The sequence below is a fragment of the Manis javanica genome, chromosome 4, assembly GCF_040802235.1.
Source record: "Manis javanica isolate MJ-LG chromosome 4, MJ_LKY, whole genome shotgun sequence".
NCBI lineage: Eukaryota > Metazoa > Chordata > Mammalia > Pholidota > Manidae > Manis > Manis javanica.
The window spans coordinates 122,641,635-122,667,806 of NC_133159.1; the positions used below are offsets into that span (position 1 = coordinate 122,641,635).

General features: G+C 40.5%; 1 pseudogene; it reads right to left on the reverse strand.

The window, feature by feature from the left end:
- Positions 1-26,172, reverse strand: part of LOC108387707 (dynein axonemal heavy chain 9-like) — a 353,770-nt pseudogene that overhangs the window by 168,076 nt on the left and 159,522 nt on the right.

A 26,172-nucleotide genomic window follows, 5' to 3' on the forward strand; every position in this document is an offset into this window, starting at 1 on the left:
CAGGACGTTATATATCCAAATACACTTTATTCTTCAGAACTGCTTCCTCAAGGCAGTTCATTTTTCAGACTTTTCCTGGGAAACTATCTTGAGAGTCTGTTTAGCAGCCTCAGGAGAAAAGTCAGTTTTCATAGCCTTATTTTTTCCTGAATCAGTATTAGCCAGTTAAATCACCCATGTTGGAAGGCGCATTGACTGAATCACTTGCTATTCTCCCAAATTAAATTTACACTTAAAGGACGAAGATTTGTCTCAACTCCAGGACGATGACACAGGCTCTGGTAGTTCTTGGAGAGGAGGGAAAATACTTCTGTACAGAAGTTTCACAAGGTGAGTGAACAGACATCCTAGAAGCCTTATTCCTGACCACCTGTGATGCAGCAGACAGTCTCCAGGGCACTGGGGACTCAGCGTGAGCCAGTTAGTCTGTGTGCTCAGGAGCTTACACTGGATCAGGTGGGGACAGGAAAGCATATGGGGAGCGTTGTAGGGTGATGGTCGTGTGCCTGAGCGTGAGCTTTGGCTTGCCTGCGTCTGGGGTGTGTAACATTAGGCAACTTCCCTCCTCTCTCTGGGCATCAGTATCCTCATTTATGATACAGGGAGAATAGCAGACCTTGCTTTCTTCACTTTTTCTGTGGGGACTAAACGAATCAGTGCATGCAAAGCATGATGCTGCAGGCCCATGATGATTCTATGGTAAGTGCAGCTCTTACATGTACTATTAAATGCTGCCATCCCAGGGAGGCCTCCAGGACCACCCTTTTTAAACTTGCAATCACTCCCCCTTTCCTCTCTGTTTTTCTTTCCATCATTTATCCCATATATGACATGCTAACGATTTACATTGAGGACCTGCTATTTTCCAGACACTGTCCTGGGTATTGTGGCTCCAGAAGTGAGTAATACAGAGATGCCCACACTCACACTAACACCATGCACTGAGCAGGTATGTGTTGGGTGGATGGATAGATGAACGGAGGTAGGCAAATAAAGGAATTAATCATGACAAATGCAGCAGGGCGGTGAAGTAATACATGGCAAGGACCCAGAACTGACAACTGACTTTAGCAAGAGCTGGAACTGTGGTGACTTTGATGAGAGCTCTTTTATTCAAGTGGTAAGAAATGGACCAATGAGAAGTGAGAAAGTATAACAGGTATAGACAACCCTTTTGATGAGTTTTGTTGTGAACAGAAGCAGAGAAATGCGGGTAGGAGATGGAAAGGCTATAAGAGTCCAGGAATAGATTTGACATTTTTTTGGTAAATGACAACACAATATGTTCATATATTGATGGATAAGATCCAAAAACCAATGAATTAATGATGGTGGAGTAAGAGGGAAGAGGAGGGAAAAGAAAATAGGAAAGAGGAGGAGAGAGAAGGGGTAAGGGCAGGAAGGAGCAAAGTCATGGATAAGGGGAAAGAGATGGGATCTGGTGCACACGTGGAGGGATTGGCCTTTGGTACAACTTTGTGGGTGGGATGCAGATAGGATGTTAGATTTGATAGCAGGGAGATGACAGAATTCACTTCTGGTTGCTTTCACTATCTCAGAGAAATAGGAGATGTGCTCATTAACCAGGAATGAAGAGAGGGGGAGGAGTGTTAGACACTTGAGAAGAAAAATGAGTCATGCAGTCATCACAGGGAGGGGAAGAGAGCAAACTGCCCAGGGTAGTGGAGGAGGGTTTCCAGCAAAGTTGACAGCCCGTTTGATATTTGTGGCTGCAAATCTGAAGCAACTCCAGTCAACACGATGATGGCGTTCTTCAGTAACTGTCAGGTGCTCCGGGGCAGGTATGGGATGTAAAGACAGTGGGGTTTCAGTAGAGCAGGATTTTGCCATATGGATGCAATGACAGGAAAGTTAGGGGGCTTGAATCAGGATGATGGGTCTATGGTGACTGAGGAAAGTAAAGACATGGTAGGCAGTTTGAGAAAGTAGCTGCCTCCAGAAATGAAGTCTTGAAGTTTAAGAATACCTGGAATATCCATCACACTCTTCATTCATCAATCTGTCTTATCTTTGATGCACTTATTGCAGACCTCAGTATTCATCATCTCTAAACATTTCAGCATGCACATCATTAACTAGACTTCAGCACTGACTTCCTGTTCTTTTATTGAAGAGAGTTATATATAATGAAATGCACAAAACTCAAATGTGCCAGTTCTGAGTTTTGACACATGTATGTGCTTGCATAGCCTGAACCCCTATCTAGACAGAAAACACTATCCCCTCAGGAAGTTCCCTCAGTTTCCTTCCCAGTCATTCCCCACCTACACTGTTCTGAATTTTGCTCTCTAGTTTTGCCTGTCCTCAAATTTCATCTGACTAGAATCACACAGTGTGTCCTTTTTGCATAAGACTTCTATGGCTTAGTATATTTTTGTATAAATCGCATTGTTACTTTTAATTGCTGAGTGGTATTCCATTAAAATACTTTGTTCTGTTGATGGACACCTGGGCTGAATCAGTGTTGACTGTTTTGAATAAAGTAGCTATGAATATACCTGTACCAAGCAACCAACAAAAAAGAATAGCTGGAATATTTTTATTTGCAACCACATGAATGGACATTGAAGGCATCATGCTAAGTGGAGTATGTCAGGCAGAGAAAGACAAATCCTATATGATCTTACTTGCATGTGGAATCTAAAGATAACAAACTCACAGGAACAGAGAACAGATTTGTGGTTGCCAGAGATGGGGAGTGGGGGGATTAGGGGAAGGAGGTTGAAAGGTACAAACTTCCAGTATAAGATATGTAAGTGCTGGGGAGGTCATGTATAGCACGGGGACTATAGTTAACAATGCTGTAGAGTGTATTTGAAAGTCACTAACAGTGGATCTTCAAAATTCTCGTCACAAGGAAAAAATTGTAACTGTGAGGTGATAGATGTTAACTGATTTTATCATGGTAATAATTTTGCAATATACATGTACATTATGTTGAACACCTTAAACTTATACAATGCTATATGTCAATTATACCTTAATAAAATGGGAAAAAAAGAGTAGCTGGAATGGAAACTAGAGCAGATGAGTGGATGGGTAGGAGGTACAAGCCAGACAGTGAGATGTCTGAAGATGAGATGTGGCAGTGGGCTCATTATTGATGATAGAAGTTCTGGGTAGGAGCCCGTGAGGGGGCAGCTGAGACGGGGTGGAAGAAAGGATCACTGGAGCTAAGAAGGCCGGTGAAAGCAAAGACCAGGTGACAGACAAAAGCAGGAATGTAGAAAGGCAGGTGGAAGGAAGAAGATGGTCCAACCTCTGGGGCAGTTTGCAGATGATAGGGAGTAACAGGATGTCAGTGGGTGACAGTTAACAAGAGGAATAATGAGAATGAAAGTCCAGTTAATGAGCTTCAAAAGAACCGGGCTTTGCAGAGGATAAAAGGGGAAATGGTTTTTAAACATGCCATTGGCGTGGGGTTGGGGAGGAGGGTGTCCCTCTATCTAGACCCTGGGGTACATAGAACGGAGAAGAAAAAGCAGCTTTCCTCAACTCAGAGGTCATTAGTTTCACTTAGAATGCCTCAGCGATAGAAAGTTCAGACAAGTTCAAGAAGATTTTGCTGCTGAAGAGTGAGTACCGGGGGTGGGGGGCAGGGTGGAAAGATTTTGGAAGGCAGGGAGGGATGGTAAATATGACCCAGACTGGGGGATGTACAGAGCAGTACAGGGATAGCACTGGTATGAGAATAAATTATCTGGGAGGCTTGGTGATTACTCTGAGTGATTCATTTGACAGCAGTGACACCTAAAAGGATATTTGATTTTTTGAAATATGTGAGCACTTAAGCAGAAACCTTCAATTTCATTAAAATTGGCTCTTAGACTAGTAGCGGGTGGGCATGCAAGTTCTGAGCTGTTCTTGTGCCTCTTTTATGATTCAAATTTTCTTTAGTGTCACTGTAATCATGCCTGGGGACTGTCAACGGCAGACAAGGACGTAAACCCAGTTGTGCCTGACTTCAGCACCATGCTGCCCACAAGGGCGGGGGACCAAAGCCACAGCTGCTGCTCTGACCAGCCGCCACCTTGACCTTCATGGGAGGAGTCTTCGCGGCTTTCCTGGTTTTTTCAGAGTGGCCTCTAATGCCCAAACGAGGCCCGACACTGGGAAGAGGAGGCAGCTGAGGGAAGGCAGGAGAGGAGCACACTTACACGTGGTGCACGGCATCCTCAAAGAGCACCAGGTCCATCACTGTGTGGACTTCATTGTGGTTCTCCAGGGCTTCCACCAAAGTCTGGGTCAAAAGTTCCCACGACTGTACCGGCAGGTACTTGGGCTCGCCAGTGCCATTTGCAAAATGGCAATACACGTTCCGGCTTTGTGTCTGCTCCACAGTCCCTTCCATACCCTGGAGAAGAGACACAAGCACAAGCACCCTTCTTATTGACTCTCAGTCCCCACAGAGCAGACACACCTCATTCACTTTTCCTCTCTGAACACTCCCTGAAAGCTGAGTGTTGCTGCTGCTTTGAAAGCTTCATTTTCTTGAGAATCCCTTCTAGGGTAGAAGCTCTACTCGTTTCCAAGCCCCATGAAGTCACGGATGACGTCTGCCATTCCTTGCAGGCTGAGGATGTGAAATGGAAGGTGGGAGTGGCTTTCCTACATGTACAGTAAGAGCCTGGGTCTGAGCAGAGGAGTGGATGCGGACATGTGGATGGATGTCCCTAAGCAGGGGACCTCAGCAGTGCTGGGTGAAGGAGTCCATGGTCCAGTGGCCTCATCTCCCCCACATCCTATCCAACAGGTCTTGCTCTCCAATCCAGAGCAATGTTGTAAAACACCCTTTCCTGCTTCCTGTGAGATTGCACACTATAGGCTGCCAACCCCAACTTCATAGGCTCAGCTCAGAGAGCTTGGTTTCTGAAAAATACACCACGAGCCACTCTTAGGTGACTGGTTTGTTTAATGGGGACACTGATAATCTCATAAAACATTTATAATAGAACCCCCTACTATAAAAACTTTCCCAAAGATTTGGTATTGTGTGTCAGTTCTTGCTCACAGGATAAACCTCACCAGGTTTAATAAATACCCAGTACAATTCAATTAACTTAAAGACAGAAAGTTTACATCTCCACCAATCTAACCTCTAAGTATTGAAGAGGTAACTTTTAAAATTTTTCAGAAAGGAATCACTTATCAAAACCCAAATGGCTGCTACTTCAAAAGAAAGGATGTACAGGAATTAAGTGTGAGAAAGAACAGGTTTTCTAATGCATAAGTAGGAATCAGTTCAAGCAGTTGTCTCCACCTGCCATTCTCTTCTCCAAAATCTAAGACTGGGAGAGCCACCCAGGAAGATGTAATCAGCATGCTATTCACCAGCAGGGCCATGATCCTGGGCACAAGTCACTGTAGGGTTCACCCTGGAAGCCCAAGAGACAAGATGCACCAAACCTAATGGAGGGAAAGTGAGGATACACTGACATCTACAGAGAAGCCAGGGCTGCTGCCTGGTTAGAAGAAGAAAGCAGTGAAAAGAGTTGAATTATCAAACAGTTATGTACACTTTGAAAGTGGTTTCAGGACCACAGAAAACCCTTAAACTATTCTGGCTTTGCCAGACAGTAACGATAAGCTTCCAGATGTTTGGAAAAGATTTAATGCAATGCAGGGGAGCATTCTTGGCAGTAGAAAAACATGTAGGAAAGTGATGTGGGAATACATTTGTCCAGTTTGAAAATGGGCTAATATCCCGGGAATCAGTCCTGATGGCAGGCAGTTTACATTAACAATCCAGCAGAGGGGCCACTGAAGGGCAGGCCTGAAAGTCCTGGTCCGCAAAGACCTGACAAAACAACAGACCTCTGATTTTATGACCAGAACCAGGCTGTGTAAAAGGGAGAGAAACCCAGCCACATAGTGAATCAAAAATTTCTTAATTGCACAAGGGCCATGAATTAAAGAATTTCAAGCTTTTATGGCAGAAACAGGATGGTATCACCTCCTTGGTGGAAATTTGGCAACTTTTCTTTAACACCAACACCAAGATTTGGTGCAGCCAAAAGTGCTTTGAAATGTTGTGGAAAGGTAATGCCAGTATTAATTATATCTGGGTTTGTGATCAAAAGGATGTGCCCTTAGCATACAGACCCACATAAGGACTTCTGTTTCAAAGACTGAGTGTTCTTTCTTCAAAGAACTAGCTCAGACCAGAAGATACTCAAAGCTCTTTTGCAGAGCTAACAATGGATACATAAACTGGCAAATTCTACCATGCTCAAAGAAGGGCATTTAAGATGTGGCAGTACTTAACATCAGGCCATATAAAAAGGATGGGAAAGTGGAAGAATTCAGGGTGTTTGGATTAGTAAAGGGCAGACAGAGATAAACTACTTAATATGCTGTCAAAACATTCAAAAGGCTGTCATATAGGTTGGATGGACTGTAATGTTTTCAGAGGTAGACCCAGGATCTTATCAGGGAAAAATATGGAGCTAAATCTAGCAAGGCATAGGTGCAATGTGGTACATTTAAATACAAGATTTGATTATTTCTAAATTCGAGAGGGGGCAGTCAAGCAGTATGTGTGAAAAATATGGGGCATTTCTCAACAGAAGGCTCTGTGTTAGTTGTGGGGTAATTTTGACACTAAGAAATATAAATATGATCTTAGGCTGTGTTAATGTATCAGTGCTTCCCAAGGCATATTCTATGGACCATTCATTCTGCAAACTATTAATAAGTTTTATGAAGGGAAAAGAACTTTAGGGCCCAATACATGTGGGAAATGATAAATGAATCAAGGTTATTCAAGATTTTCAGGGCTTTACTGTGCTGACTGCACTGTGGATTTCCAAGAAAGGGATTAATATGAAGTACTTTCTCAATTTATTTCATTACAGATACCTTCTTTCCAATGAGTACATCATACTACAAGTCTCCAGCAGGACACATTTTGGGAAGCAGTATAACAAAGCTGTGGTATATAAGAAGAGAGGAATTATGATCCCTGCTTTTTCAGTCAGACTCCAACTGGGTTGTTATGAAAGATGGGTGCCGTGATTTCAGAAAGGAGAACAGAGGGGAGACTAATCAAGATGATGTCAAATTTCTCCAGGCTGGTAAACAAGCCACATCAGAGGTGGCTAAGGGAACAGAGGCTATTTGGCCTGGAGGAGAGGAGACCCAGGAAAGAGAAGATAAATGGTCTTAAAATATCTGAAGGCTTGTCATGTAGACCTAGGATGGACGGACAGGGAAATACACTTTAGATCATTCTTAGAATCAATTTCTAGTCTCTAAAATTGTTCCAAAGGTTCCAAATTTCAAAACTGGTCCACATGTTCAGACATTAGCAGTTCCAAAATGGTGGCTCTGGGAAAGGCTGTGCATCTCCAGGGAGGCTGGCATGTCAACTGGGACGACCATCCTGGGAAATGCTGCTCACAGGAGTTAGTAGAGGATGAGTACTTGGATCTGAAGATCTCTTCCTACCGCTGAAATTCCACTATTAACTTGGGTCTCTTCTTGCCTCAACATTTTTCACCTTGGCAAACTAATGATAGATTTTCTTTCCTTATCTAATCTCTGATTTTTTTTCCATTTATGAGCTGAATGTTATCATTTGGGGGATCAGCTGCACAGTTACATGATTAACTGTAAAGAAAAATTCGCAAGGCAATACTCACATCAAAAATTTTCTTGACCACTTCTGTCTGGATTTTATCAAAAAGATTAAAGTCCTTCTCTTCCACCATCTTATCCTGATAAACCCGATTTGATTCATGCACATAGAGCTTTACTAGATCCTGTGTGGATTTTACACATTCCACTGAGGAAAAGAGAATGCCCTTTAAGGAGAATAGACAACAAAACAAAACAAACAAAACCATGAACAACAATTTAAAACTGCAACAGTTACAATTTATTGAAGCCAGTTATGTGACAGGTCCTGTGCTGGGTGTTTTGCCAGACAAAGCTCACTTACCCATCATGATGACCCTACAGAGTAATTTTTATTTATATCCATTTTGTATAATGTGGAGATTGGGATTCTGAAAGACAGGAAGCATGCCCAGGGCATGCAATAAAAGGCTGTAGTTAAAAACCACAAGGTTTTGAAACCAGGTGTGCCTGAAGTGAAAATCTTGACTTTTAACCACTACATTCTGAATCACCAGAATAATGGGGGGAAAGGTAGCTTCTCTGCTGTATTTCAGTTCTATGAGTGTCAATGGGAAAATGAGTCCTACTGACAATCGCTTATGAAAGTTTGATGACCAAGTGAGGAAATGAATATAGTTAACTTTTGCAGGTTAGCAATCTATTTATTCATCTCTAGTAGGTTCTCCTTCCTATATACCACAGGGGTTGTTCCAGATATTTGCTATTCTTTTTGAATTTTTCTGTCACCTTCTTCTGTTGCTATTAGCTAATGTCTCAGCCTTCTCTTTCATTGACAAATGGAGACCAGCAAGATTAGCCCTTTGGCAAACTCAACAAATCCAGTAACTTCAAAGTCATCTACACCTGTTTGCCTTCATTGCCCTCATTCTTATCTTAGAGGAAAAGTGGCCATTTGGTTGTTCCTCATTACTGACAGTAATAACCCTGCACACTTTCTGTACCTTCATGCCTTTTGCTTTGCTTGCTATGCTCACATTTCAAGCTCTAACTCAATTGATATGTCTTTGCTGAAGTCATGCATGACATCACCTTTCCTGCCCGACAGCATTCCTTCTGATGCACCCCACATAATGATTTATGTATAAATCTCTATTACAGAAGAACTATTAGTTTCTAAAATTATTTTTATTCACACAGGTCTCCATCTTCCAGGTCCTGGTGAGTGTCTCAAAGGACAGGGAAATTGAAAGACATAATTTGGATGTTATTTATTTTTATCATTGTATTACTAGTACCTAGCATGGTGCCAGACATATGCTAGATTCTCAACGAATGCTTGCTGAAAGAATGAGCGGGTTGGTATTGAAACCTTCAATTACTGTAACATAGCAAGAACCTCCATCAGGATTTCTGCTTTTGGCAATGGCAGAGTAGCTGAACTCACCAACCCACTGAGGTCAACTACAGAAAACAGGAAAATTATTTTAAAGCTTAATCATTTTAGAGGCATTAGAAAGTAACCAAGGCAGTGGGGGCTAAGATATCAGAGAGAAGAGGAGGAAGAATAATGAACCCAAACTTTGACACTATTTTTTCTCTTCAGACATTTGCCAAATCATGAGCAGTAGCTTCAGAAACTGAGAAGACACATACAAGTGAGAGATCAAGACACTGAACAGAGTTTTCTCATCTCATGGAGGAGGGAGGATAAAAACTGGAGTTCAGTGATTACCAAGAACGGGTCAGAGCTACAACCCCAAGGGACCGCCTCCAAGGGTTACACACTAGGGGTATGAGTGAACACAGATCATTCAATCCTTACAGAAACTCATACTCAGCTTCAATCTTCTCAATCCCTGATAGCTGCTTGCCAGAAACAGAAGTATATAATCTATGAAGGAAAATAATGCCATCTCAACCCTCAAATTATCTGCACATTTAAAACCTCACAATGTCTGACAATCAAGCAAAAATTACTGGGAATAACAGGAAATAGGACCAAAACCAAAGAAAAAACTGACCCACAGGAGATTTAGGTCTTGGAATAATCAGACACAGACTTTAAATATGATGAATATGACTAGAAATTAGATGATAAGGTAAAGAATTTCAGAAAACTGGAACTTTTAAAATTAACCAAATGCAAAGTCTCAAATTAAAAATTACCCCAAGGTTACAGTAACTGAAACTAAGAACATTTCAAATAGGGCTAACAGCAGAACAGACACAGCTGAAAAAATAATTAGTGAATGGGAAGAGAGATTAGCATAAAATATTCAGATTGAGCAGCAATAAGAAAAAATTTTAAAAAAAGAAAAGAGCATAAAGGACATAGGACAGAGTGAAAAGGTCTCAAAACATGCTGGAAAACCAGAAAAAGAGAGAGAAGCAGAAGCAATATTTGAGGACACACTGGCTGCATCATCTCTAAAACTGAACACTGAACTAGATTCAGAAGTGCTACAAACACTAAGCAGGATAAATACAAAAAAATATTGCCTTAGTCATCTTAGGCATAAAAGTGGAAGTTTTGAAAAATCAAAGACAAAGAGTAAATCTCAAAATCAGGCAAGTGAAAAAATAAATATGTGTACTTCAAAGGAACAATAAGACTTAGAGATTATTTATCAACTGAAATGATGGAAACCAGAAAACAATGAAATAACACCTTCAATGTGTAGGCAAAAATAGCTGCCAACCTAGAATTCTAAACCTCCTCCCAAAATTCTTCCAAAAATAATAAATCAATGTATTTTCAGTCAAATAAAAACTTAGAGATTCTTGTCTAGCAGATAGAAACTAAATACTAAATGTGTTCTCCAGGCAGAATAAATGATTCCAAAAGGAAGAACAAATATTCAGCAGGAATATAGAGCAACAGGAAAAGTAATATGTACATAAATCTAAATAAACAGACTTACTAGGACAAAAGTATTAGTGTATTATGGGTTTTCAATATAAACTGAATTAAAAGAAATAACAATAGCACAAAAATTGGAGGGAGGTAAATTTTTCTAAGATCCTTACATTGTATGACAGTTGATACAAGTGTTAACATAAAAGAAAATAGGATAAAATGATGCATTTGGTAACCATTAGGTGAATTACAAAAGAATGAAGAGCATGCTAAAAAAGGGAGAAAATAAAAAGAATTTTTTAAATATAAATTAGTTTGATAGAATATAAGAGAAGGAAGAAAACAGAGTAAATAGGACATCTTGAAAACAAATAGTATAAAGTAGCCTAAATATGTTATTATATAAAATAACATCAAATATAAATGCATTAAAAACATTTTAATTAGAAGACACTGATTTTTTTTAAATCATTAAATTTTTTAAAAATATTTTTTTTAAAGTCCATCTGTATGCTGCCTATAGAGATTTCCTTAAATAGGAAAATGTGGGATAAGAACTTCCAAAATAATATAGCATGAAAATACTGACTAAAAGAATTAGTATGACTGGTTTGACTAAAAACTTAGTATGGAGTAGCCATACTAATACCATAGAAAATTAACTTTAAAGCAAGGACCATTTTTAGAAAGAAAGAAGTACATTTAATAAGAAGGAAAGGGTCAGTCCATAGGAAGATATACTTATTCTAAATTTGTGTGCATCTAACAACATTCCAAAATATATAAATATGTCAGGAATAAAAGGAGAAATTGACATGTCTATAGTTACAGTGAGATTTTAACATACCCTTCTTAGAAATGAACACAATAAGCAGACAAAAAAAATCAGTAAGGATATAGACAATTTAAACAACATGATTTACAAGCTTGACCTAACTGACCTATAGGTAAAACTACACCCAACACATGCAGAATGCATTATTTTAAAAAGGGCACATTGTTTATATCTTGGGACATAAAGCCAGTCTTAACAAACTTCAAAGGAATAAAATTATATTGATCGTATTTTCTGACAACAGTAGAACTAAGCTAGGCAGGCATCAATAAGAGAAAAATAACTAGAAAAATCTCTAAATTTTGGAAAATAAAGACCTATATTTCAAAGTATCCCATAGGTTAAAGAAGTATAGGGGAAATTAAGAAATATTATGAAGTAAATGATAATAATAATACAACGTATAAAATGCTTGCATAATGCAGCTAATGGTTTAATTACAGAGAAATTTTTGGCCTTAAAATGAGTGTTTTAGAAGAGATGAAAGGCTGACAGTTAATGGCCTAAGCAGCCATGCCAAGAAGTTAGAAAAAGAACAAACTAACCCCAAATCCAAAATAAATAGAGATTGTAAAGAAAGGAACAAATATTAATAGCATAAAAAACAGATGTCAAATAGAGACAGTCAATAAAATAAAAAACCTAATTTTGGTATACTTCCCAGTTTCTTTGACAAGACCAGCACAACTAAAAACTCCCTAGTAAGGCTGATAAAAGAGAAAAACAAAAAAGGCACATATATATCAATATCCAGAATAAGAAAAAGGGCATAATATGAGATACTATAGATGATTAAAACATAATAATGGGATATGATCAATAATTTTATGCTGATAAATTAGAAATTGATGACATTGGCATCTTGCCACACTGATATATGAATAAACAGAAAATCTGAATTGTCTAATAGGTATTAAAGAAATTGAATTCATAACTTAACATGTTCCATGAAGAAAACTACAGAAAGTTTTATCAGTAAATTCTTCTGACATTTAAGGAAGGCACAATATAATGTTTTATAACAACTTCTTGAGAGTAGAAAAAGAGGGAATGCTTCCCAGTGTATTTTATGAGAACTTCATAACCTTAGAGTATTGGAAGAAAAGTAATTATAGGACAATCTCATTAATATAAAAGTAAAAATTGAACAAAAATAGCAAATAGAATCCAACAAAATATAAAACATTCAGCAGGTAGCAATTAAGTTGGGTGGATTATAGGAATGCAAGGTTGATCTAACATGAAAAAATAATGTAACAATGTATTTCCACAAAAGGGGGAGAAAAAAGCAATATAATTACTTCAACAGATACATAAAATTCATTTTTTAATTTTCCACATATGTTTGTGATTAAAACAGTCAACTATAAACAGGAAGAAATTTTCTTAATCTGGCAAAGAGTATCCACAAAAATCTGTAAGCATCATATTTAATGGTCAACTATTAAAAGCTTATCACCCTAAAATTTAGAATGCAATGAGATGCCACTCTCACTACTTCCCTTTAACATTGTACTGGCAGTTGTAGCCAGTACAATAGAAGAAGAAAAAGAAATTACAAGATTTAAGGATCAGAAAGAAAGAAATTCTTCTTATTATTATTTACCAATAACATGATTGTATATACAGGTGTATAATATTGAACAGAAAACATAAAAGAATATTTATCAAATGATTCTATACATATAAAGTCCAAAAATAGGCCAAAATAACTTATTATGTTAGAAATACAGACAATATTTACCTCTCGGTGGAGGAGGAAAAAGGGAATGGAAGGAAGAAAAATCAGGAGCTTCAGCGATGATAGCAATGTTCTATTTCTTGATCTGAGTTGTGGTTACATAGGTGTGATGGCTTTGTGATAATTAACCAAGCTGTATGCTTATGACTTGCATGCTTTTCTACTTGTATGTTGTACTTTAATAAAAGTTTATCTTAGAGAAAGAAATTACATGAGGTCCCTTTGGCTCCACCATACATACATCTCAGCCCTTCTCTCCTTCCCAGCTCCCCCAGGTATCCACCGTGTATGAGACGCATGGGGCAGGAAGAAGCACCAGCCGGGAATCCTGATCCGAGGACTGTGTCTGACTACGGGGTGTGCTGTCAGCTGGTTTATCAGCCTTCTTACCCCAATCACTCAGGCTGACTGACAATTAAAGGCAGAGTCAAAGTGAGCATGTCAAGTGCGAAGACAGTTATGTGCGACACTGAGATGGGGATGGTTAACGATGGCTGCTGCTCAGAGCTCTATCAAATTCTGTCCTGATGGGGACAGCACGAGCAAGTGCAGAGGAGGTCTGAATGACTGAGCCTTGGAGCAAGCTGGATGAAGAAAAGCAGCATGCCCCCTGGGCAGTGCCTGTCTCCTAGTGGGCATTCAACTATCCCCTTAGGCTCTTCTGTCAAGCCTGTAGACAAGCAGGCAGGGAGGGAGGGAAGCACAGGAAGGCTGAGGTCAAGCTATGAGCTTGAAACCCCCTCTGGAAGAGGAGGGTGAAGGACTGCTGGTTGAAAGGAGGCATGTGGTCCATGGAGGATGTGCTTTCCCACACTTGTGGCAGGTGGCTGACAGCTGGCAAGCTGCAGAGATGCCTGGCTGGGACATAGAGCCCAGGGGGTTGCCACTCAGCCTGCCTGGGTCAGGTAGAGAAATGGGGCCAGGGAAACAAGACTTACCCTCCCGGGCTTTCCACTTCCTTCACTGGCTGGCTGGGTGTTTTAGGCAAGTCTGTATAATTTTTGTGGGTCTCTGCTTCTTCATTTTTAACCGAGTTTATTCTTGGGAGGTATATGACCAAGAATGCTGCCCTGAGCCAACTCACATGTATTCTGAGACTTGACCTGGCTGTGGGTTCAGTGGCTCCACCTTTAGAACCCTAAAGCCTTTCTGAGCACAGCTCTTGGATCTTTGAGCTAACATTTACTAGGCTTCTGCTCCTTATGAACAAGAGTCCTGGCTGGAACATGCAGGCCGTGAGTCCTCAGGTCTGAAGCTTTGCTGATTTTAGATTCCCCAGAGTCTGGGTAACAAATTGCACATACATGTGCTCCCTGCAGGGTCATGCTTCTCTCTCTGATCCTGTTGACCTTTCCCTACAGGTGTGGCCTCTGCTTGGTGTGAAAGGCATCCTTCACCCAATAATGGCTTGGTGCAATCTTGGGAATGATCTCTCTGAAAAGTAGTTTCTGCAGATTCTTGTGGAGGATGAGAAAGTTGTGGCCTCTGCTGTGTGAGGATGCTGTACCTGACCAAGAGGAAGAGAGGCCAGGGTCTGCTGCATTGCCCTCTGAGACTCTGACAGTGAAGGGCCAAGCAACTAGAAGCGAAGGGCAGAGATAGGCCATTACTATTCAGATGAGCAGCTGTAAGGATCTGAAATGGCTTTGCCCTGGAAAAGAACTTGGATATTTTACAAGTGAGGCATCCCAAGTGCTGGCAGATGGTGTCTTAGAGATATTATGATATGGCTTCTTCAAGAAGCAAATCTATCCTGCATGATTTGGGGGGGGGACTTCTTTTTATCCCAAAAACAATAGGTATACCACCAGGGCCTGCTAAATAGCTTCAGCTTTGTCTTCTGTGTCATTTTCTTTCCTAGGTGTGCCGAAATCATTATATGACATTATCTCCAAGATGCTGAGCCCTCTCCAGCCAGAAGGAACCAAGTCAGAAATGGATTCTGCTTACTGGGAAATAAGGTCATTAGCAAACAGAACTCTGTTTTGCTGAAGTCCTTCCTTACGGGGCCCATCTCACTCTGTTTACCTTTTTATGTTCATGAGTCCATAGGAAATGAGCCCTTGCCTAAGAGTTTGGCATTAACTATTATTTTACTAGGATGGAAGAAACCAGATCATTATTCAGCCATCTCAGCTGGCACAGACTGACCTACCTGGAAAATGTTGGCAAAGTCTCTGAGATTGAAGATGTAGTGGAATTTGATGGCTGTGGGAGGAATGTGGTGGCAATCTTCTGGTGGAAGTTAAGGGTGAGGTCGATCAGCGGGGGGACGGACCTCTGCAGGGATGCTGGGAAGTTTCCAAGCTTTAGGTGCTGACTCAGGATGGTGCTGTAGATGGAGGACAGGGCGTCTGCTCCCAGGAAGGAGAGGACGAACACACTGAAATGGTGCTGCACCGGGAAGAGTGGTATAAGGAAGGACCAGGAGTCAGACATCTACCACAGAATAAAAAAAATCACCATCTCTGGGTTTGGATAACACTATGAAGACTTCCTATAAGGCTTTGAATTCTATATACTGGTCACATTTCTCATCCTAAATCCAAACTTAGGTTGAGCTAAAATGACTGGGGGAATAATGGGCTTTGGACCTTTGGTCAAAGACATCAGTATGGGGTAGTAAGAAGAGAACCTGAACTCAGAGAATGTGAGCCCAAATCTCAATGTTACTGAGTACCCACATGAGCTTGGGAGAGTCATTTCATCCCCCTGAAGTTTTCTTATCCTGAAGAATGAGTCATATCAGATGAACGTGATGACCCCTTTCAGCTTTAAAAGCTTCATAACTCTGGGTCTAGGAGTTTCTCCATCCCGCTAGAAATACAAGTCAGCATCCTGTGTGATTTACCACTTTAAGAAGCTGGACAGGGGAAGGGCCAATTATTACTTAAAATCAAGGGACATCTGCCCTGGTAAGGGAGTGTTTAGGACTCAGATACTGGCTACTCCCATACCTGAAGCCATGGGTTGATGGTGAAGCTGCCTGCAGTGGGGTTCATGCAGGAAACATACTGCACATTCATGATCTACTTTAGGCACAGCTTGTTACAGTCATACCTGTTACAGTCAAAAACCACAGGTCAGAGTTGTGTGAGGGCCCAGGCAGGTGAATGCCTTGTGAAGGTGTGGTGGGCTGTGCCCTATTATTCATGCACTTGAGTACATGAATGTCTTGGTCCATTGGTAGAGACTGAAAAGAGATAAGAGCCTGGGGCAAAATCCTGAGGGATCTAATATCTATGGAATAGCATAGGAAGAAGAGACCATATGGATGGACTAAGAAAAATGGGAGGCAGAAATTCAGGGGTATGTGGCACCTCAGAAAGCAAAGGAAGTCAGTATTTCCAAAAGGAGAGAGCCATCAGCCATGTCAAGTGCTGTCGAGAGAATAAGAAAGATAATGACCCACATCTGAGGTCTGTCAGACTTCACATAAAGACACAGTGAGCAGTTGGGCAAAACAGCTCAGTAAAGTTGAGGAAAACAGAAAGTAAATAATAGTGGGCCGGGGAGTGAGTGGGAGAGGAGAACGTGAAAACAGCAGAGAAATCTGGTTATGTAGGGAGAGAGAGAACAGTAACTAGAAAATCATTTTCTGAACTCAACAGAGAAATTTATGCAAGTTAAAATACTGGTGAGAAGGAGCTAATCAGGAGAAAAGGGGGGCTAGATGATGGAGTGAGGATCTCAGGAGGTTGGAGAGAGTGGGGTTAAGGTGCGTTAGACAGCTAAGCCTCAGGGCAGATGTGTCAGCCGGAGGGACAGAAAGATGCATGGGGGTGCAAGTAAGTTGTGCAAGCAAGAAATGGAGATGGTGTGTGTGATCATTCGTGGAGGTGGTTGGGAGGTTTGAGGTGAGAGGAGAAGATATGAAACCAACTTTTCTGAGAGTGGAGATGTGAACATGCATAGGCAGTATGGGAGAATCCCTGGGAAGTTTCTCAGTTAAGATTTGTGGCCATGAATCTAAAAGAGGAGGCTTTTTTCCTTACATGAGAGCCATGTATCTTCTCTGGCCAAACCTTTTATGTGGGTTTTAATTCCCTTTCTGAAAGAGCTTTCTAGAAAACAGAAGCCTGTGAGGAATGCAGTTTGCCATGGGGATTCTCAGCTGGCACCAGAGATAAATTGAGGCTGGCAGCCCCAGCAGAATAGACCGGGCTTCAGCTCTGCCTTGGGCCTTTCCCACCAGTGGCCATAGTCCAGATGCTGCCTGATGACCATGTGTGGCTGCACAGTCCCATAGGCATCAACCTCGGGCATGTTCATGTCATCGATGAAAGATAAGCTTGTTGTTGCCTGGGGGGTCATAATTTCTGCCAGCCTTCTTTTCCAGAGGCTTCTCCAGGACAGCTGAGGAAGAGAGCCAGTTAGTGAAACAAGGAAGTTCAAACCGCAGGTGCTAGTACCCAGCGAATATGGATGTCAAGGTCAAGCAATGGTGCAATGTGCTCAGGCTTGCAAATGATGGTGGCAGCTACTACTAGATTCAGGCACCCCACAGAACCAGAAGGAGAAGCTGGAAATGACCTGGCAGTAGCAGGGAAGTACTCGCCAGGTGTTGAACATCTTATTTTTGCACTGTTAGGTTTTTACAAACATTTATTATCTCATTGAATCCTTATAACATCACTGCAAGATTAGTATTATCATCCCAATATACAGATGAGGAACTCGGACTTAGAAGAGTGACTTTTCTAAGATAGAGTCAGGAAACAAGTCCAAAGTAGTTACATTTCAAAGCCTATGCTCCCGCTATCATACTTGTGGTCCCCAGTTTTCTTTGTTTATAGACTAGAACCGGAAGAGACCTTCATAGTCCTAATACTGGTACTCTACCCTCCAAAAATCTACAGATAGCCAGATCCTGGGTAGATCTGGCCTCACTACCTTAGACACAGACGAGCATGAGGCTGTGGCTCCCATCCCAGGGGTAGGTGGGGGCCTCTCCTTCTGCTGTGATGTAAGAGGGATTATTGGGTTTGTCATAAAAGGTGTTCTCAGAGAGTTCACCTCCTGTGGTTCTCCTGGGGGGCAACAGAAACAACAGCCTCAGAGTAATTTCCCAGAAGCCTCCAAGTATCATGAAGGGCACTGCCCCACTGCCTGCAGGTTCTGAGGTCCATCTATCAGGGCATCTCAGTACCTTCCTGGAGATGAAGTATAGACTTTCTTGAGAAGCTATTTCTTCAATTATTCAGCCAGAGGAAAGAACCAAACAGCACCATTTTCCAGCCTGACAGGACTTGTTTAGAACAAACTTTTAAGTAATAGGGTGGATATATGTGTCTTTTCTTTCTAGTAAAGCAATTAAATATTTATGTATTACAAGAACCAACAGTTCCGATTACAGCTGGAAGTGCTAAGAACCATCTGATTTCTTCTCTTAAAAAACAAGTTTGTAAACAAGGAGAAAGTGTCAATAGACATATGAAGGTGACAGATAGAAAGACAAGTTCTTTCAAGAAGCTTGAATATTCTAATTTTTCAGGTCCTGAGTTGAATTAAGTGCTTAAAATATGCATGAAATTTAAATTAAATTAGCATCCAATTAACATACACTATCAACCAATTAATCACCCAGCACCTTCTTCCCCCCTAAAGATATAACAACTGTATATGAGATCTGTCAAAATGAAATATAATTAATGGGCTGCCAAGGGCCTGTTCTGGGCAACAGTCTCTCTAGTAGGAAATTCTCTCCTTAGGAAGGCTTGTTTCTCCTCCTCCCAAAGTGGTGATATTCAAGTCAACCCCTGGAATTAAGCAGATTCTGTAATTTGGGTTAATTAAACCTTTTGTGCTTCTAGGATTTTGAGAAGAAAAGCATGTCAGTTAGCAAGAAGTGGCCTTGGAATCCTCTGGATTATCTCAAAAGGATGATGTTAAGTATTCCCAAGAAAGAGAGCCCCCCTGACCCTGGAAAAGGCATACACATTTTGATCCCTTCTTGGCCAAGCTTTGCTCCAAGTCGCATTGAGGATGGAATGGCAGCAAGTCTTTCTGCTTGTAAGCAGAACTGCAGGCGCAGAAGTTTAAGTTTCAGCAAACATGCTGATGTTGAAGGCACTACACACAGGAGACATAAAAGTATGTGACCTTCCCACCACATTCTGGGCTCTGCATTGTCATGAACACGCCCTGGGAGTCAAGTCCACAGCCAGGTGCAGAGCTCATCTGTACCATCTCACTGAATTTCTGCAGCATGGCATTCGGCCATGACTGCGTGGAGCAGCACCAGCTGCCCTCTCTTCTTATCTTCTCGCCATTCCTTCTGCACCATTTCATCACCATCCTACATTTGAAGAGTGACTTCATTTTCAAAGTGGGTTCTCATTTGTTACCTCATTTCACCATCTACGCTGCTACCCTCCTTGTCCATTGTCACTCACCTGGTAAAGGAGACATCGTCCCTAACGGCTGTTCTGCTTCCCCCCAGTAATCACTTCACCGTATTCTCAAAGCACACTCAGGGGAATCCTTGTAAGATGGAAATCAGATTGTGCCAGAGTCAGCTCTCCAGTGGCATCACCCTCACTTGGCGCAAAGCCAATCTGGTTACATCTGCAGACCTTGCATCCATTTCCCCTTCTACTTCCCCCTCTGCACCCCTCCTGCTCCAGCCATCCTGCTTCTAACACACTCGCTGCCTCAGGGCCTTGGCTCTGGCTGTGTCCTCTGCCTGGAATCTTCTTCACCCAAGTGCCAGCACAGTTTGCTTGCTCACTTCCATCAGGCATTTATTTATTCAAATGTCATTTTCACAAAAACTCTTCCCTGATACTCTAACTCTATGCTTCCCCCTACCTCCTCTTCCCTGTCCCTGCTCCATTTCTCCCCACAACACTTATCACCACTTAATATCCTGGATATTTTAATTATTTGTCTTTTGTGTCATGTCAACCCTCCACACTATAAATGTCCTAAGGACAGGAATCTTTCTCTGTTTTTCTTATTGTCATAATTCCAGCACCTAGAACATTATCTAGCATATAGTAGGCTCCTCAAAAAACATGTATTAAGTGAATGAATGAATGAATTTTATTAGCATAACAAATCTCATGAATAGGCAAAGAAAGGTATATTATCTGTATTTTGTAATTAAGAAAATAGAAGCGAAGGCAGGTTAAATACCTTGCTGGAATTAGAACTCCTATCTACAGATACTGATTCCAACACTTCTTTCGTATCACTCAGGGAGAGAGCCCCTGTGAGTCCTCACATCCTGATCCCTCTCTAGGGTGTACCAACCATTCCAGTCCTCCTGATTCCTCCAGTCTCTGAACTCGAGAGCAGTGCATTCATTCATTCATCCATGCAAATGTTGACTGGCTCTGTATGGAGTACAGAATATGCATTTTATCAATGTTCCCGCAGATAACGCCTATTGTGTATTACCAATACCTTTAAAAAATTCTTTTAACAAATGAGAAAACTGAAACTTAGAGAAATTAAAGGATTTTATACAAGGTCATACAGCTACTGAGTGGCAAAACCAGGATTTAAACCCAGGTTACCTCCTGTTACCACTACTACAAACTACTTCTTAAACATTATTATTTCATGGCTTCTGCTCTTGAGAAATCCCCAGTTTAGTTAATTCAGTGCCTGACCATATTTTGACAAGAGTACATTAGCAATTAATCATGTCTTACTTTGTACCAACATGATTTGTATACCTGTGTTTTAACTATTTTCCTTCCATGTATTCTAATCTTTCAGTTGTTAAGACATTTCTGGTGAACTGGGAATTTGAAAAGTAAGGGCTTTGCATTTATTCTTTCAAAAAATAACATGTTTTGCATGATTAAAAAATAATACATATTCATTATTTAAAGATTAAAAAGCATAGAAATCATAATGATGAACATAAAAATTGCCCATAATTTTATCACCTAGTAGTAAGCACTACTTCCAATATCTTGGTATATTTCATTCTACTCTATTTCCTCTGTTAGATTTTTCCTTTACAAAATCAGAATTATACTGCATTTTCTGCTTGTAAAAGTTTTCTTCATTACACATATTGTAAACATCTTTATATGATAATATATATCCTCCTAAAACATGATTTTAATTGCTGCATTGCATTCCATAATTTGGAGATACCAAAATTTATGGACTGCTTTCTCTATTGTCTGAAATGTGTTGTTTTCAATTTCCTTATACTTTGAAACTCATTTCCCCCATTCCAAGCAGAGTTCTTGCCCAGTAGCTGATAAATATTTGATGATTTAATTTTGTGTCATCTCCTTTTTGGAAGACATTAAGGTAAGAAGAAGAGAGCTGTCTGTATGTAATAATGGAAGCTCATTCCTCCTTCAAGGTTGAGAGTCTGGTCAGATCTTTCACGGTGCCATCCAAGCTTAAACTTTTAATGATCAAGTTACAGAGATCTGTTTACACTCAGACACCTGAGCTCCTATCTAATTAGTGTAATTAAGCACTCAAATATTTGTTGAACAATTTAAATTGCAGTTGGATGGTGAGAGAATTCAGAATTGTGGAGGCCATCATCTTTGCTTCTCCTTGTCTCTTTCTAAACTAGCCTGTCTATGGGCCATTGTGAATTTTTTCATTTTAAAAATTACTTTTATTTCAAAAGGAATGAGAAGAGGCTTGAGGTATCAGAGTAGACATAAAACAGACATTGAAATATAGACTAAAAAGGGATACTATAGGGGAAGAAACTTGTTTGCACCAATAACCTAGAAGGACATAGTTACTATAACCAAATAAAAATGTATCTCACATCTCCCTTTCTGACCTGCCTACTTGAAAGCTCAGGACTCAATCTGTATTTACTTACATGCCAATCCAGATTACTGGCACAGATCTACCTCTACTTTCATATGAAAAAGTTTTCCCAGGCAGTAAGTTCTAAAAGGCATATATCAGGGATACTCACAAAGATAAATCAGGCTACAAGATGGGCATGGTCTTCAACTGAGATTTTACAGAAGATACAAAAGTAACAACATTATCTTTTATCACCCTAACTCTTAACAAAACCCAAGGACTGATCATTGGCTGTAATCCGTGGAGGGAATGAAAGCGAGGCAAGTGCGTCTGCGGAGCTCAGAGGAGGAGGAGAATGAGGACGGATCTCTGCCTCTAACCTGAGATGTCAGGTTTACTAATCTGTGCTTTGTGTAGCTGTTGGTGGGTAGTCAGTTGAAGTCTGAGTGTTTCAAAGAAGAACTGAAGGGGCTATTTTATTTCCTATCAAAGGAAAGATAGCCCTGTGCTCTAGGTATCAGACCAACAGAAGAAAGTTGGCATTCTACCATGGAAATTAAGATGCATGACTTACAGGCTTATCAGAGAGGAAGGCCACTAGAGTCCTATGAAATAAGACAGGTTGGTTATTAATACACTGTGTGACTTTAAAAGAAGTCACTTTACACCTCTGAACCTCATTTTCTAATCTTCTAAAAATGAGACTATCATCAGATCTGTGATGGTCACCATTTCCAGCTTTCTTCTCTTCAGTCACTTTCCAGCTGATGTGGCTGTGTGATGCTGTTCTGAATGACAAGGCACAGACACAAAGCTATGGGGTTCCTGGAGAACTATCATCTCCTGACATGGGCACTAGCTCTCTCCTTTATCTTTCTATTTGGAATGCAGACGTGATGGCTGGAGCAGCATACATTCTGACATCCTGAGGGAGCAGCTAATAATAGATATTACAGCACTGATATCACTGAGTCGTTGGTTTAGCATTAGCAACTGCCTACCTCAAGACTGCTTGTTGCATGAAAAAATTCTGTTTATGTCATTCTTGTCATATTTTCTGCTGCTTGCAGTCAAAAGCATTACTAATACAGTGTCTCACTGGGTGGGGACGATTAAATGAACTGAAGGGGGTAAAACCCTCAGCAAAAGGTTTGGCACACTTCAAACATTAAATAAACCATGTGCTATCAACACTGGTGAGCAATGTCAATGCCTTGAAACACAACCAACATTTGTATTTAAAGAGTCCTGAATCTGTGTTTAGAAAGTACTCAATGGAACCCCAGCGCTGGATGTAGTGAAAGAGGAGAAGTGAAAGAGTAACTGCCTCCTTTATAAAAGAACATCTGATTTTGAGAAAAATGGCTTTTGGTGGACTAGCAGGATGAATGAGCTGCAAAATATCCACCTGAAGCTCTCAATGAATGAACCTGCTGCAGGGTTATTGCCCATTTGAAAGTTGGAACATTTCTTCCAAAAACATTACTTTTGCTTTAGCACAGTTTATATTAAACTCCTCCCAGCAAAAGGGGTTTGCTTGCTTCTTTTGTTTTAGCAGTTGGGGCTTAGACATTATTAAAAAATATTTATAGGGTCTTAAGTTTGAGAAGGATCTTTAATATTAGTATAATAACAGTTTCCATTTACTCAGCACTTACTGTTTGCTGGGAGTCATTCTGAGTGTTTTGTATATTTTACTTTGCTATTCAGGAATGAAAAGAATGAACTATTGATATACTCAACAACATGAATAAATCTCAAATCATGCTGTGTGAAAGAAGCCAGAAAAAAAAAGGAGTGCATGTCATATGATTCTATTATATAAAATCCTAGAAAATGCAAGCTAACCCACTGTGACAGGAACAGATCAGTGTTGGCTTAGGCACGGGGGGGGGGGGGGGGGAGAGTGGAAGGACTGGGACGGAGGGAGGGATTAGCAAGAGACATGAGGAACTTCCAGAGGTGATGGTTGGTTATGTTCATTATTTGTATTGTAGTGATTGCATCATGGCTGTGTAAATATGTCAAAACTTATCAAGGTGTATCCTCTAATATGTACCATGTATTGTGTGTCAATTATAACTCAATAATGCTTTTCCTAAAGGGAAAACATTTAAAAAATTATGCTGCCTTTTAGTAGGAAATGGATAAATGAGCTGTGATTTATTTACACAATGGAATTCTATGCAGCAATGAGAGTAATGAAGTAGATCTGCATGTATGAAAACAGTGATTAAAGAAGTTTCTAAAAAAGTTACAGTAAGATACATATTTAAAATTTAAATACACACAACAGTACTGTGTATCTGTATGGGTACCTATACGTACCCACAGTGTAAGTTTGGAATGATACACATCAACTTTGGTTACTGAGGAGCAAGGAGGAGGAATGGATAGGGGTGGGTGTTGGTTGCGATGCTAAGATCCACAGCAGAATGACAAAGTTTTAACATCTGTGAAGTCTGGGTGGTGGGTGCATGGACATCTGTTGTATTATTTTCTGTACTTTTCTGCATGCCTGAAATATTTCATAATTTTTTAAAAGTTTAAGTAATTCTTCTTGCTACTCTTAGCATCCAGTTCTCCATGCCACGGGCAACTGCTATTGTCAGTTGATTGTATGGCCTTCTGGAGATATACTAAGTATATAGAAGCATAGATGTGTGAGTGTATATAGATGTAAATTTTTATGTATCTCTTTTTAAACAAAGCACAATCTGGTGCTTACTATATACACTCTCCTGTATCTTGTTTCTCTCTCCAAAAAGCTTTGAAAATAGTTTCAACTCAATTGATACAGAATTTCTTCATTCTTTGTAATAATGCTTAGGATTCCATCCTAAGGAAAATTAGGCCATTTCCCATCTTTTGCCATTACATTTACATTATAAACACACATCTTGCACATCTGTCTGGGTGTACTATCTGCCATTTAAAGCAGACTATAGCACATCAAAGCTAATCTTTTCTTTATTACATAGGGTCTTAAGTACAAACAGCAATGAAAATGCTGGGCTGTAAGAAGCATGATGGGCTCACGACGTGGGTGGGACAGTTAGCCTCTCATCTAATCTCAGTTTCTGTATCTCCTTTTGTAAAAATTCTATTTCCTCTTGGATACCAAGTCTCCAGCTCCCACTTTTCTGTTAGTTGCACCCTTTCTCTTACCATTTTGTTGCTTCTAAAATGTTTTAGGCCAACAAATCAGATCAACAAAGTTGTTTGGACTGTGACTAAAGTAAGAGGCAGGAGATCCCAAGTAAAGGAATTCCGTGCTTTTCAGAGATAAGGGCATGAGCTTTGCTACATGGACTTTGTGACATGGATGCTGGCTACCCTGGTGCTTTGGGTTACCCACCAATTCTAGTTAGTTCTGGAGAAGTGATGGTAGCGGACAGCTGCTTCATCCATCACCTAGTGTGAGAGGAGGGCTGGGACCGAGAGGCCAACAGGGAATTAACAAGAGACCGAGAGCACTGTGTTTTGGTGTATGTCCAGCTGTGGTAGGGAGCCAGCGTCCATCCTGGCTCTTTTGACAGCATTCTGTGACTGTTTTGAATAATTCTTTGTGTTCCAACAGGAAAGAAGGAGAAAATCCTCCAGCTGAGGGACCCAGAGTAAGAACAAGAGGTCTGAGCTGTGTAGAAGCTCATCCCCTTTTCCTTGGCTATGAAGTTTTACTCTCCATTTGAAGTATTCTTTGAATTATAAAATCAATGTAGGATTCTAGGAAAAAGGCCCTCAAGAATACTCAAATGGTACCAAAAATAATAAAATTAACATCAAATATTTATTTCACTTTTCAAAGTGTTTTCTTACCAGAGAGGTAGCCTTGTGGTTAAGAGCACAGACTCTGAAGTCAGACTGTCTGGGTTCAAACCCTGGCTCCTCCACTTGTGTGTGGCCTCAGGTAGTTTACTTAACTTCTCTGTGCCTTGACTTTCTCATTTATAACATGGGGATGATGTAAGTACTTAACCTCACAGGTTTGTGCAAGATTAAGCAATTAAAAATTGTATAAAAGTCTAACCTCAGAGAAAAAAAAAAAAGTCAAACCTCAGGTTAGCACCAGACACATACCTGATGGATATTTGATAAATGCCAGTAATAATAACAATAATTATCATTATTATTATTATCATTATTATTTAGTGTAGTTGTACTAAGTAAACAGAGTAAATTCAGAATCAGAGTAAATAGGCAGAGCTGATAATCTGATCAGCCCTTGGAATCAAGGCTTGCAGATAGGTGTAGAGGTGTATGTTTCCATGAACAAGAAAGGGAAACTGCATTAGGCAGACCCAGCAATCTCCAGCCAGGCGTGTGAAGCCTACTCACGGTCACGGGCGGGCACTAATGTGACAGTGTGGGGCCATGGGGGACGGTTATGACATTGTG